The sequence below is a fragment of the Engystomops pustulosus genome, chromosome 6 (genome assembly GCF_040894005.1).
Source record: "Engystomops pustulosus chromosome 6, aEngPut4.maternal, whole genome shotgun sequence".
NCBI lineage: Eukaryota > Metazoa > Chordata > Amphibia > Anura > Leptodactylidae > Engystomops > Engystomops pustulosus.
The window spans coordinates 185,431,776-185,444,380 of NC_092416.1; the positions used below are offsets into that span (position 1 = coordinate 185,431,776).

The 12,605-nt window shown below is 48.6% G+C and overlaps 1 protein-coding gene and 1 pseudogene across 1 annotated transcript in view; one reads left to right on the plus strand and one right to left on the minus strand.

Moving 5' to 3' along the window:
* The window catches only part of TBCD (tubulin folding cofactor D), a 648,429-nt gene that overhangs the window by 36,960 nt on the left and 598,864 nt on the right, over nt 1-12,605 (minus strand). The gene's annotated exons all lie outside the window — the stretch shown is intronic.
* LOC140065138 (uncharacterized) overlaps nt 1-12,605 on the plus strand; it is a 29,209-nt pseudogene that overhangs the window by 13,460 nt on the left and 3,144 nt on the right.

A 12,605-nucleotide genomic window follows, 5' to 3' on the forward strand; every position in this document is an offset into this window, starting at 1 on the left:
GGACAGCCCCCAAGCCCACGTCAGAAGCGTCAGTCTGCACAATAAAGGTCTTGGTGAAGTTAGGGGTGATCAGTATCGGTCCCTCACACAAAACCGTCTTAAGTCGCTGAAACGCCCCCTCAGCCTCTTCACTCCACTTTACCATCACCGCCCTGCTACCCTTAGTCAGGTCAGTCAGAGGTGCCGTTATTGTCGCAAAATCGGGGATAAATCGGCGATAATAGCCCACTATGCCCAGAAAAGCCCTCACTTGCTTCTTGCTCATAGGTCGTGGCCACTGCTGGATCGCCTCTACTTTATTTACTTGGGGTTTGATGACCCCTCGCCCAATACGGTACCCCAGGTAACGGGCCTCTTCCAGACCCAGTGCACACTTTTGGGGGTTCGCTGTCAGCCCTGCTGCCCTCAGGGACTCTACCACTGCTTGTACTTTGGCTAGATGACTCTCCCAGTCGTTACTATAGACTATAATGTCATCTAAGTAGGCCGAGGCATAACTCCGGTGAGGTTTTAGCACGAGATCCATTAACCTCTGGAATGTGGCGGGAGCCCCATGTAGCCCAAAGGGGAGTACCACGTACTGAAAAAGCCCATCAGGGGTAACAAAAGCGGTCTTCTCTTTAGCCCTGTCAGTCAGGGGTACCTGCCAATACCCTTTCGTCAGGTCAAGGGTGGAGAAGAACCTAGCCTGTCCAAGTCGTTCTATCAACTCGTCAACCCTGGGCATGGGATAGGAATCAAATTTGGACACCTCGTTCAACTTCCTAAAATCATTGCAGAACCGTAGGGAACCATCAGGTTTGGGAATCAACACAATAGGACTCGACCAGTCACTTTTAGACTCCTCGATAACCCCCAGGTCTAACATCTGCCTGACTTCTTCGGATATGGCAAGCCGGCGCGCTTCAGGGACCCGGTAAGGTTTTTGGTGTACCCGGATGTGGGGTTCGGTTATGATGTCATGCTTGATGACTGAAGTACGTCCCGGTAACTTAGAGAACACATCCATATTTCGGAGCACAAACTCCTTCGCTTCCTGAATCTGGGCCCTGGAGAGGGACTCCGAGATCCGTACTTCAGGCACCTTGGCATCGGGTACACCTACCTCCGGTGTCCCCTTCTTGGAGACAGATGCCTTCTCTACTCCCATGGCCATCAGGGACTCTCTTTCCCTCCATGGCTTTAGGAGGTTCACGTGGTATATCTGTTCGGGTTTCCTCCTCCCCGGCTTAGATACCCTGTAGGTTACCTTCCCCACTCTCTCCATGACCTCATATGGCCCTTGCCATTTGGCCAAGAACTTGCTCTCCACGGTGGGCACCAGAACTAGCACTCTGTCGCCTGGGTTAAAGGTCCTGAGTCTGGCTGACCTATTGTAGACCCTAGACTGGGCCTCTTGTGCCCTTGTCATGTGTTCCTTTACAAGGGGCATTACCGCCGCTATGCGGTCCTGCATAAGGGAGACGTGTTCTATCACACTACGGTGGGGGGTCCTCTCCTGCTCCCAGGTCTCCTTGGCTACATCCAAAAGCCCACGTGGGGAACGGCCATATAACAGCTCAAAGGGTGAGAAACCCGTGGAGGACTGGGGAACTTCACGTATGGCAAACATCAAATAGGGCAACAAACAATCCCAGTCCTTCCCATCTTTGCTGACCACCCTCTTAAGCATCCCCTTCAAGGTCTTATTAAACCTCTCGACCAGGCCATCTGTCTGAGGATGATACACAGAGGTGCGGAGCTGTTTTACCTGTAGTAACTTGCACATCTCCTTCATTACCCTAGACATGAATGGGGTACCCTGGTCAGTCAAGATTTCCTTGGGGAGGCCTGTGCGTGAGAACACCTGGAACAGCTCCCTAGCAATATTTTTGGAGGAGGTGTTCCTTAATGGAATCGCCTCGGGATACCGCGTAGCGTAGTCCAGGATAACTAGGATGTATTGGTGCCCCCTGGAGGATTTGACTATGGGGCCAACCAGATCCATTGCAATCCGTTCAAAGGGCACTTCTATGATCGGTAGCGGGACCAAAGGACTCCTGAAGTGGGAGACCGGGGCAGTAAGTTGACACTCAGGGCAGGAGCTACAATACCGGTTTACCTCCTCCCATACCCCGGGCCAGAAAAATCGCTGCAGGATCCTCTCTCGGGTCTTCTCAGCACCTAAGTGCCCTCCCAGCACATGTTTGTGTGCCAATTCTAGCACCAGCCTACGGTGAGATTGGGGTACTACAAGTTGCTCAACCTCCTCACCCCGTATCTGGTCGACCCTGTACAACAGTTCCCCAATAATCACCATTCGGGGGTATATTTTATCAGCCCCTGGTATTTGGAGTACCCCATTTATCACCTTGACATTCTCCCGTGCTTTAACCAAGGTAGGGTCCTGTAGCTGTGCAGCCCCAAAATTGTCACGGGAAATCTCAAGGTCCAGCATGTCGGCCACCTCCTCGTGGCCCTCGACCTCACCAGCTAGGACCTCTAGGGGAGAGAATTCATCACATGGGGTCACCCCTACTGCTGGTGTGTGTACATCGGCCTCAAAGGGTTCAGGGGCCAAGGCCGGACATACCTGATGTCCATTATCTGCAACAGCACCTGAGGTGGGTCTTCGTCTCCAGAGGTCCCAAAACACCGGTAAGTCTCTGCCGATAATAGCCTCATGAAAAAGGGTCCCCACCACCCCCACTTCATGGGTAACAGTACCACAAGGGGTATGTAGGTTGATGACAGCAGTGGGATATTCGCGAGTGTCCCCATGTATACACAACACTCCCACTCTCCGCCCACTGTATAGTCCAGGATCAACCAAAGTTCCCCGCACCAGGGTGACCAGACTCCCTGAGTCTAGCAAGGCTTCCACTGTGTGACCACCGATTGTGACCATGCATACTTGGGGTTCTGCACCCGTGACTGACTCTGCCGCCAGAACTGGCCGGGCAAACAGTGACACTCGCCGGGTCTGGTTGCAGTCCATTGGCTCCACTGACAGTGGACAGTTGGCAGCAATATGGCCCATTTCATGGCACCGCCAGCACTGGATACGGCCATGACCTCTGTCACGAGCCTCACTGGGTTTCTGGGTATCCACGCCCCCCAATGAACCCCCTCCCAACCTGACATGTCTCCCCTTTTCCGCAGTAGCAGTCTTACCAGCTGGTTTGGTGACCCTGTCACTGGCACTGCTTCGTGTGGGAGAGGTAAGTAGAAGGTCCTCTGTAGCCCGATACCTCTCTACAAGGGACACAAGCTCCTCAGCTTTTGTGGGACCGGCCTGTCCAACCCACCGCTGGAGCCGAGAGGGCAGAGAACGGGTGAACTTGTCGAGGACCACTCTCTCTACCATCTGTGCTGGGGTGCAGTCCTCTGGTTGTAGCCACTTCCGGACAAGATGGATCAGGTCATGCATTTGGGAGCGTGGGGGTAATTTTTCTGAGTAAGCCAACTGGTGGACCCGGCTGGAGCGAACTTGAACGGTGACCCCAAGACGAGCCAGAATCTCCGCCTTTAGCTGGGGGTACTTACGGGCCTCCGTTTCACTCAGGTCGTAGTAAGCCTTCTGCGACTCGCCGGTCAGGAACGGTGCCAGGACATCTGCCCACTGCTCAGCCGGTAACTCCTCTTGCTCAGCTACTCGCTCGAACACAGTGAGATACGCCTCCACGTCGTCGGTCGTCGCCATTTTTTGTAAGGCCTTTTGTACTGCAGCCCGTGCGGAATGCTGGACAACCGGGTACCCTTGCAGACCAGTATGGGACCCCTCAGTAGTCGTCGCTTGCGGTGCTGCCATCATGCCAGAAAACTTCTCCATCATCAGCTGGAACATGGCTCGGGATTCTTCCTGCTGCTGGCGGGACCTCTCCTCCTGCAGCTGGAACATGGCTTGCTGCTGACGGGACCTCTCCTCCTGCTGCTGGAGCATGGCTTGCTGCAGCTGCCGATTAGCCTGGGACTCTTCCTGCTGCTGCTGCCGATTAGCTCTGGCCTCCTCTTGCAGGTATTTAATAAAGTCCTCCATCTTGGCTGTATCCTGCAATTTGCCTGATGCTTTCAGCCAGGCCATGCAATGTTGCAGGATGTATCAAGCCTTCCAGGTGTATGTCTTTTTGAACTGCCCGCATCCTCCACCATATGTGGGGATTTGGCCCAGTAGAGACCGTGGTAGCGGGGTGCTGGGATGCAGTTCAAGACAGGGACACCAGGGTACAGTCCAAACAGGTCTCGCCTGCGTTTATTGCAGCAAAATAAAACCAGCCTTTACATTCAGGTATTTGAATAAACAAAAGAAAACCTACCCGTCAGGGTGCTAACTATACACAATAGTCCACTAGCTCACACTAAACAAAAGATCGCGTGGCTGCTCCAGACCCACAGGTCAGAGCTGTGTCCTCTCAGCCTCCTTCCACAGAGAGACAACCCACTCAACTCTGCTGAGTCATTTTATCCAGGCTAATTAGGCTGTTCCCATCACCTGTGTCCAAGGTGCTGGACAAACCCACCTCAGCACTAAGGCCTTGCATAGAAGCAAAACCTAGGGGAAACATACCGCCCATCCACAGTTAACCCCTTCAGTGTCTCACAGGGGGTATTATTACCTCACACACTGTAGACATGGCTGATAAATCTTATATGGGGATATTATTACATCACACACTGTATATATGGCTAATAAATCTTATATGGGGGTATTATTACCTCACACAATGTAGATATGGCTGATAAATCTTATATGGGGGTATTATTACCTCACACACTGTATATATGGCTGATAAATCTTATATGGGGGTATTATTACCTCACACACTGTATATATGGCTGATAAATCTTATATGGGGGTATTATTACCTCACACACTGTATATATGGCTGATAAATCTTATATGGGGGTATTATTACCTCACACACTGTATATATGGCTGATAAATCTTATATGGAGGTATTATTACCTCACACACTGTATATATAGCTGATAAATCTTATATGGGGATATTATTACATCACACACTGTATATATGGCTGGAGTCTTACCTCATGACTTCCTGTAGCAGGTGAAAGCCGGGGACATGAGGATATGGCTCCCCTGTCAGGTCCTGTGCGGTCTCCCTCCTCCTGCACTTACTCCTCACTGCTGTAGGGGGCAGTGTTATACTATGGGGTCTCCTGAGGAAGCGGCTACAGAACCTGCAGGTAAGTGTTTATGTGTAAAGCTTTTCTATCTGTCACCGGTCTCCAGTGATAGATCTCTCTCTATATAATATCTATCTGTCACCGGTCTCCAGTGATGGATCTCTCTCTATATAATATCTATCTGTCACCGGTCTCCAGTGATGGATCTCTCTCTATATAATATCTATCACCATCCACCATCATCTATCTGTCTCTATATTTGTCCTTTAATATCTTGATAGGGATATTTTATGCAGGGCCCCAACAGCCCTCTTGACTTTTGTAAGGTGAGTCCTAATTAACTCTTTGAGGGAGGATGAGATAGCTGCCGGCAGCGAGATGACAGAGTAAATGAAAAACACACTCTGGTCTTCCGATGCACTCACATCACAATGTTTATTTCATGCAGACACAGCTATATTTTAGCACATAGACATCAGCATTTGGGTGTTGTATGAAAAGAGATAAGGCACTTAGATTCTCATTACATGTCACAGGGTATTAGCTGACAGGCGAGCAAACTGGTTACATAAAAAGAAGTTTGGATCCTGACATTAACTGGACAGTGGTCAGGGAACATGGCCGCTGTATCTAAGATGGCGGACAGTAGCCAAGATGGCGTCCGAAACCAGTGCGACCTCCTTAACAATCTTCTATCTATCTATCTCCTATCTATCTATCTATCTTTCTATCTATCTATCTATCTATCTATCTATCTATCTCATATCTATAATCTATATATCTCCTATCTTTCTATCTCATATCTATCTATCTCATATCTATCTATCTATCTATCTCATATCTGTCTATCTAATATCTATCTATCTCCGATCTATCTATCTCATATCTATCTATCTATATATCTATCTATCTATCTCCTATCTATCTCCTATCTATCTATCTCCTATCTATCTTCTATCTATCTATCTATCTATCTATCTATCTATCTATCTATCTATCTCATATCTATCATCTATATATCTCCTATATATCTATCTCATATCTATCTAACTATCTATCTCCTATCTATCTATCTATCTATCTCATATCTATCTATCTATCTATCTATCTATCTATCTATCTATCTATCTCCTATCTATCTATCTATCTCCTATCTATCTATCTCCTTTCTATCTATGTATCTATCTATCTCATATCTATCATCTATCTATACATTTTTTGGAAAGATCAGCGCCCCCATTAGTTTGGAAAATACCATAAATAGTAGAAAAATGAAATCACAGGCCGCGCTCTATGATCCAAGTTTCAGCAGAAGGAGAAGGTTATTGTGGATGTGGTAACATTTCGGGGTGTAACCTCCTTGTACAATATAGAGTCTTATTTTGTGGTCTCAGTTTTGCCCAGGGCCCCACATGTTGGGTTTGTCCCCTTCTTATGTAGTGACCCCGCACTGATCACTGGTCACCTCTGAGGCTCCTGATCCTGATATAATCAGCACATCACTGCCGATCACTGATCTCATCCCATGGCCCCTCCCTGTACATGGAGTCTGCTATTATTTATATGTCCTCATGCACACGACCATCCGCTTCTATTATGCCCGGTATGAAGAGCTTTATATGTGCATTGTACCTGTGGAGTGTGCAGGGTGCGACCCATTCACGAAGTTTCACGTCCTCCATGAATATGGCGCCCCCTGCAGTGCTCCGACAGAGTGCAACAACTTTCTGTCGGACACTGCATAATAAATGTGGCGCAGAAATGTGTAATGCAGATGTGTAATGCTGATGTGTAATGCGTAATGCCCTTTAAAGGACACCTGTCATCAGGTCTCTGCCACTTGCCCTGTCACCTCTACCTGTTGGAGCAGCTCACAAGGATCCCATCCCAGCCTTTATCTAGTTATTTCATACATTATTCATTGTAAAATCATATATTCTTTATCATGTAAATGAGGCTGGTCACATGGTCAGAGGCAGTGATGTCACCCCTGTTACCCCTCCCCTCTCCTCCCCCTGCTCATGTCTGTGTGTAATGTATAGTAAAGCATGGCTAGTGTGTGTGCTGCATCTGCTGACATGCTGCATCCTCCTAATATACAGAGACACAGACATCAGCTACACATGAATCTGACATGTTCTGCTGTAACATGGCTGCCTGGAGCTGCTGTATCTCTCCTATATACACACACACAGGCTGCAGGGGGCGCCAGCACCAGGAAGCACATCATTATACAGGCTGTCAGTCAAGCACTGGGGGTGTGGCTGTACCTCCCACTCATGAATAAGCTGGACAGCTTGAATATGATAATGGCCCATTGGACATTTCACAGGTCATTTGCATACAGCTTTAGGACCTCATTGCTTAGGTTTACAGGTATGTAGAGGGACAATGAAGGGGTAGAGGCAATGCTCTCTAATGGCAGTTTATTAAATTTATTTAGTTTAGGGGGGTTATTTTGCATGACGGGTTCTCTTTAAGGTGGCGGCTCAAGTTGTAAAGTTATTCCCTATCTACAGAATAACAGAGTTTGGCTTCTTTCCCCTATAAAGATATGTAAATCTTCTTCGGTATAGACATTGTGAGGAATGACTCCTCCCACTCACGTGACTGATCACATGGTCATGACATCATCACAGGTCCTTTACACACTAGAATTTGGCATCTCTGTGTATTATACGGTGATGGCACTGCCCGGGGAGGAGGTATGTGCGGTATCTGTCGGGGCTCCCGTGCGGTATCTGTCGGGGCTCCCGTGCGCTTATATAGTAAGAGAATGTGAGAAATTACCGGGCGCAGTACTAAGGCATCTGTGACGCTCTCGTACACTGTCTATTAGAGTGCTAGACATAGCCGAGCCATGTCCAGTAACTTCTCACTCTCTCATACACAACAAATGGAGCAGCAGGACACTGACTCAACCTGCTGCTCTGCTAAGGAAACTGTTCTCATAGGTGAAGGGATCCCATCAGTCAGACCCTCGCCAGTCACACTGTTATCCCCTATCCCAGTGGTGGCGAACCTATGGCACGGGTGCCAGAGGTGGCACTCTGAGCCCTCTCTGTGGGCACCCAGGCCATCACCCAGCATAGAGGTCACCATTCAGGACTCCTCCTCCTGCAGTCACAGAAAGCCCAGAAAGTGCCGTGTTCAGAACTATTTTATAGTGACTTGAAGTAGAGGAGGAGCGTAGAGGTGTGGACAGAGCTGGATTATCATTGAAGCCCCTCCTCAGTTCCTGTGATTCATCCTGTTAAGGCTACCTTAGATGGAATTTCTCCATCTTTCTACTGTATTGGTGTCTTCAGGACGCAAATACGTTTGAATCTGTGACACAGCAGGGATCAATAAGTTACTTTAAATTAGCATTTGGCACTTTGGCCAAACGATGTGGCTTTTGGTTGTAGTTTGGGCACTTGGTCTCTAAAAGGTTCGCCATCACTGCCCTATTCTGTGGAAAAGAAATAATAATATAACATAATAAACTCCCCTCTGAGGTTACCGAATGATTTTACACCAAAATTTCCGGGAAAAGCTAAAAAAGCAGTTGAGGTTGAAATAGACGCAGGTCCATCAATTCCAACCTATTGGAGTAAACTAATGTTTTTTTCTCCATAACCCATCATACTTTTATTCTCAAGAAAGGCGTCCAGGCCTCTCCTGAACATGTACAAAGCATCCGCCATATCAACCTCCTGCGGGAGGGAGGTCCAAAGTCTCACTGCTCTTACAGTAAAGACTCCCTGTCTATGGTGATGGCAGAACCTCCTCTCCTCTAGATGTAGAGGATGCCCCCTGTCTATGGTGATGGTAGAACCTCCTCTCCTCTAGGTGTAGAGCATGCCCCCTGTCTATGGTGATGGTAGAACCTCCTCTCCTCTAGGTGTAGAGGGTGCCCCCTGTCTATGGTGATGGTAGAACCTCCTCTCCTCCAGGTGTAGAGGATGCCCCCTGTCTATGGTGATGGTAGAACCTCCTCTCCTCTAGGTGTAGAGCATGCCCCCTGTCTATGGTGATGGTAGAACCTCCTCTTCTATAGGTGTAGAGGATGCCCCCTGTCTATGGTGATGGTAGAACCTCCTCTCCTCTAGGTGTAGAGGAGGTCCCCTGTCTATGGTGATGGTAGAACCTCCTCTCCTCTAGGTGTAGAGCATGCCCCCTGTCTATGGTGATGGTAGAACCTCCTCTCCTCTAGGTGTAGAGGATGCCCCCTGTCTAGGGTGATGGTAGAACCACCTCTCCTCTAGGTGTAGAGGATGCCCCCTGTCTATGGTGATGGTAGAACCTCCTCTCCTCTATGTGTAGAGGATGTCCCCTGTCTATGGTGATGGTAGAAACTCCTCTCCTCTAGGTGTAGAGGATGCCCCCTGTCTATGCTGATGGTAGAACCTCCTCCCCTCTAGGTGTAGAGCATGCCCCCTGTCTATGCTGATGGTAGAACCTCCTCTCCTCTAGGTGTAGAGCATGACCTCTGTCTATGGTGATGGTAGAACCTCCTCTCCTCTAGGTGTAGAGGATGCCCCCTGTCTATGGTGATGGTAGAACCTCCTCTCCTCTAGGTGTAGAGGATGCCCCCTGTCTATGGTGATGGTAGAACCTCCTCTCCTCTAGGTGTAGAGGATGCCCCCTGTCTAGGGTGATGGTAGAACCTCCTCTCCTCTAGGTGTAGAGGATGCCCCGTGTCTATGGTGATGGTAGAACCTTCTCTCCTCTAGGTGTAGAGGATGCCCCCTGTCTATGGTGATGGTAGAACCTCCTCTAGGTGTAGAGGATGCCCCCTGTCTATGCTGATGGTAGAACCTCCTCTCCTGTAGGTGTAGAGCATGACCCCTGTCTATGGTGATGGTAGAACCTCCTCTCCTCTAGGTGTAGAGGATGCCCCCTGTCTAGGGTGATGGTAGAACCTCCTCTCCTCTAGGTGTAGAGGATGCCCCCTGTCTATGGTGATGGTAGAACCTCCTCTCCTCTAGGTGTAGAGGATGCCCCCTGTCTAGGGTGATGGTAGAACCTCCTCTCCTCTAGGTGTAGAGGATGCCCCGTGTCTATGGTGATGGTAGAACCTTCTCTCCTCTAGGTGTAGAGGATGCCCCCGTCTATGGTGATGGTAGAATTTCTTCTCCTCTAGGTGTAGAGGATGTCCCCTGTCTATGGTGATGGTAGAACCTCCTCTCCTCTAGGTGTAGAGGATGCCCCCTGTCTATGGTGATGGTAGAACCTCCTCTCCTCTAGGTGTAGAGGATGTCCCCTGTCTATGGTGATGGTAGAACCTCCTCTCCTCTAGGTGTAGAGGATGCCCCCAGTCTATGGTGATGGTAGAACCTCCTCTCCTCTAGGTGTAGAGGATGCTCCTGTCTATGGTGATGGTAGAACCTCCTCTCCTCTAGGTGTAGAGGATGCCCCCTGTCTATGGTGATGGTAGAACCTCCTCTCCTCTAGGTGTAGAGGATGCCCCTGTCTATGGTAATGGCAGAACCTCCTCTCCTCTAGGTGTACAGGATGCCCCCTGTCTATGGTGATGGTAGAACCTCCTCTCCTCTAGGTGTAGAGGATTCCCCCTGTCTATGGTGATGGTAGAACCTCCTCTCCTCTAGGTGTAGAGGATGCCCCCTGTCTATGGTGATGGTAGAACCTCCTCTCCTCTAGGTGTACAGGATGCCCCCTGTCTATGGTGATGGTAGAACCTCCTCTCCTCTAGGTGTAGAGGATGCCCCCTGTCTATGGTAATGGCAGAACCTCCTCTCCTCTAGGTGTACAGGATGCCCCCTGTCTATGGTGATGGTAGAACCTCCTCTCCTCTAGGTGTAGAGGATGCCCCCTGTCTATGGTGATGGTAGAACCTCCTCTCCTCTAGGTGTAGAGGATGCCCCCTGTCTATGGTGATGGTAGAACCTCCTCTCCTCTAGGTGTAGAGGATGTCCCCTGTCTATGGTGATGGTAGAACCTCCTCTCCTCTAGGTGTAGAGGATGTCCCCTTGTCCTGGGTATGAAGTAATTTTACATATGATTTACATTGGCTTAAATTCTTTCCTTTTTTGTTTGGACAGATCACAGTCCCCATTATGGTCGCGTGCACATAGTAATCTCAAAGATTGCAAAACTTTTTTCAAATGAATTAAAATACAAAACTATTATAGAGACATCAGTATCTCTTCACTTTTTGAAAGTTTTTTTTATTTTGGAATTTGTCACGTTTATTATTGGATCATTTTCTTTGCTCTCAGGATCAGACAATGGACAGAGACACGAGGGTGGAGAGAATGTTCCAGCTCACCCTAGAGATTCTCTTCTATATTACTGGAGAGGTGAGAGATTGGGATGAGGTCACATGACATCATTATCTATGGGAATAACAGATGATAGGACTGGGGAGGTGAGAGATTCTGGAAATGTATGGAGGGAGATTTATCAATGTGTCTCTCCATAACCAGGATTACACAGTAGTGAAGAAGACCTCTAGTGGGCGCTGTCAGGCCCCTGTGTATGAAGGACGGGGGAGAACCCTGAGCCCAATCCCGGCTCCTCCACCTCACCCCCTGATACATGATGACATCAATGAGCAGAAGATCCTAGAAGTCACCCACAAGATGATGGAGCTGCTGACTGGAGAGGTGACACTGCTGGGAATGCTGGGACATTATACAGTAACGCTATGAAGGGATCTGGGTGATGACGGGATCATTGTGTGTGTCAGGTTCCTATAAGGTGTCAGGATGTGGCTGTCTATTTCTCCATGGAGGAGTGGGAGTATTTAGAAGGACACAAAGATGTGTACAAGGAGGTCATGATGGAGGACCACCAGCCCCTCACATCAGCAGGTAATAGACAGGACTAAATCCACACGTCCTTTCATTATCTGTATGGAAAGAAGGAATTCAGTCTCTGGATGTTTCCTACAGGTAGATCCAGTAAGAGAACATCACCGGAGAGATGTCCCAGTCCTCTTCTTCTACCACAGGATTGTTCAGAGGAGAAATATGTCCCACAGGATCATCAGGTAGATGGAGATGAGACTCCATGACATCTTCTCTGATCTGTGGAGGTTTATTGTAAAATCCCATGTCTAGTCTATGTGTCTGACTGCTGGAGATTGCAGTTTGATGTAAGGACACAACATGGAGGATTTATGGTGGAGACCTGCAGATATTTGCGCTGCGCCTCCCGTCAGGTCATATTTGGTTGTTATGATTAATTACAGATCTTACATTATCTTCTAAATCCTCCTCTGTGACTTCTCCATCGTCTGGTGACTTCTTACAATATTTGTCTCTCAGTTTGTGTATCAGGGTGAAGATGTGAAGAATATTCCTGCCCCAGAGACATATGTGAGGGGCGATGAGCGATGTAAGGAGGAGATTCCTACAGGTAACTGCCCAGGTGAGTAGTAACCACTAGATAAAGCAGAGACGAGTGATAACACAATACAGAACATGGAGACATAGACTAAGAAAAGCTGGAAGGTGGGAGCTATGAGGGTCAGGA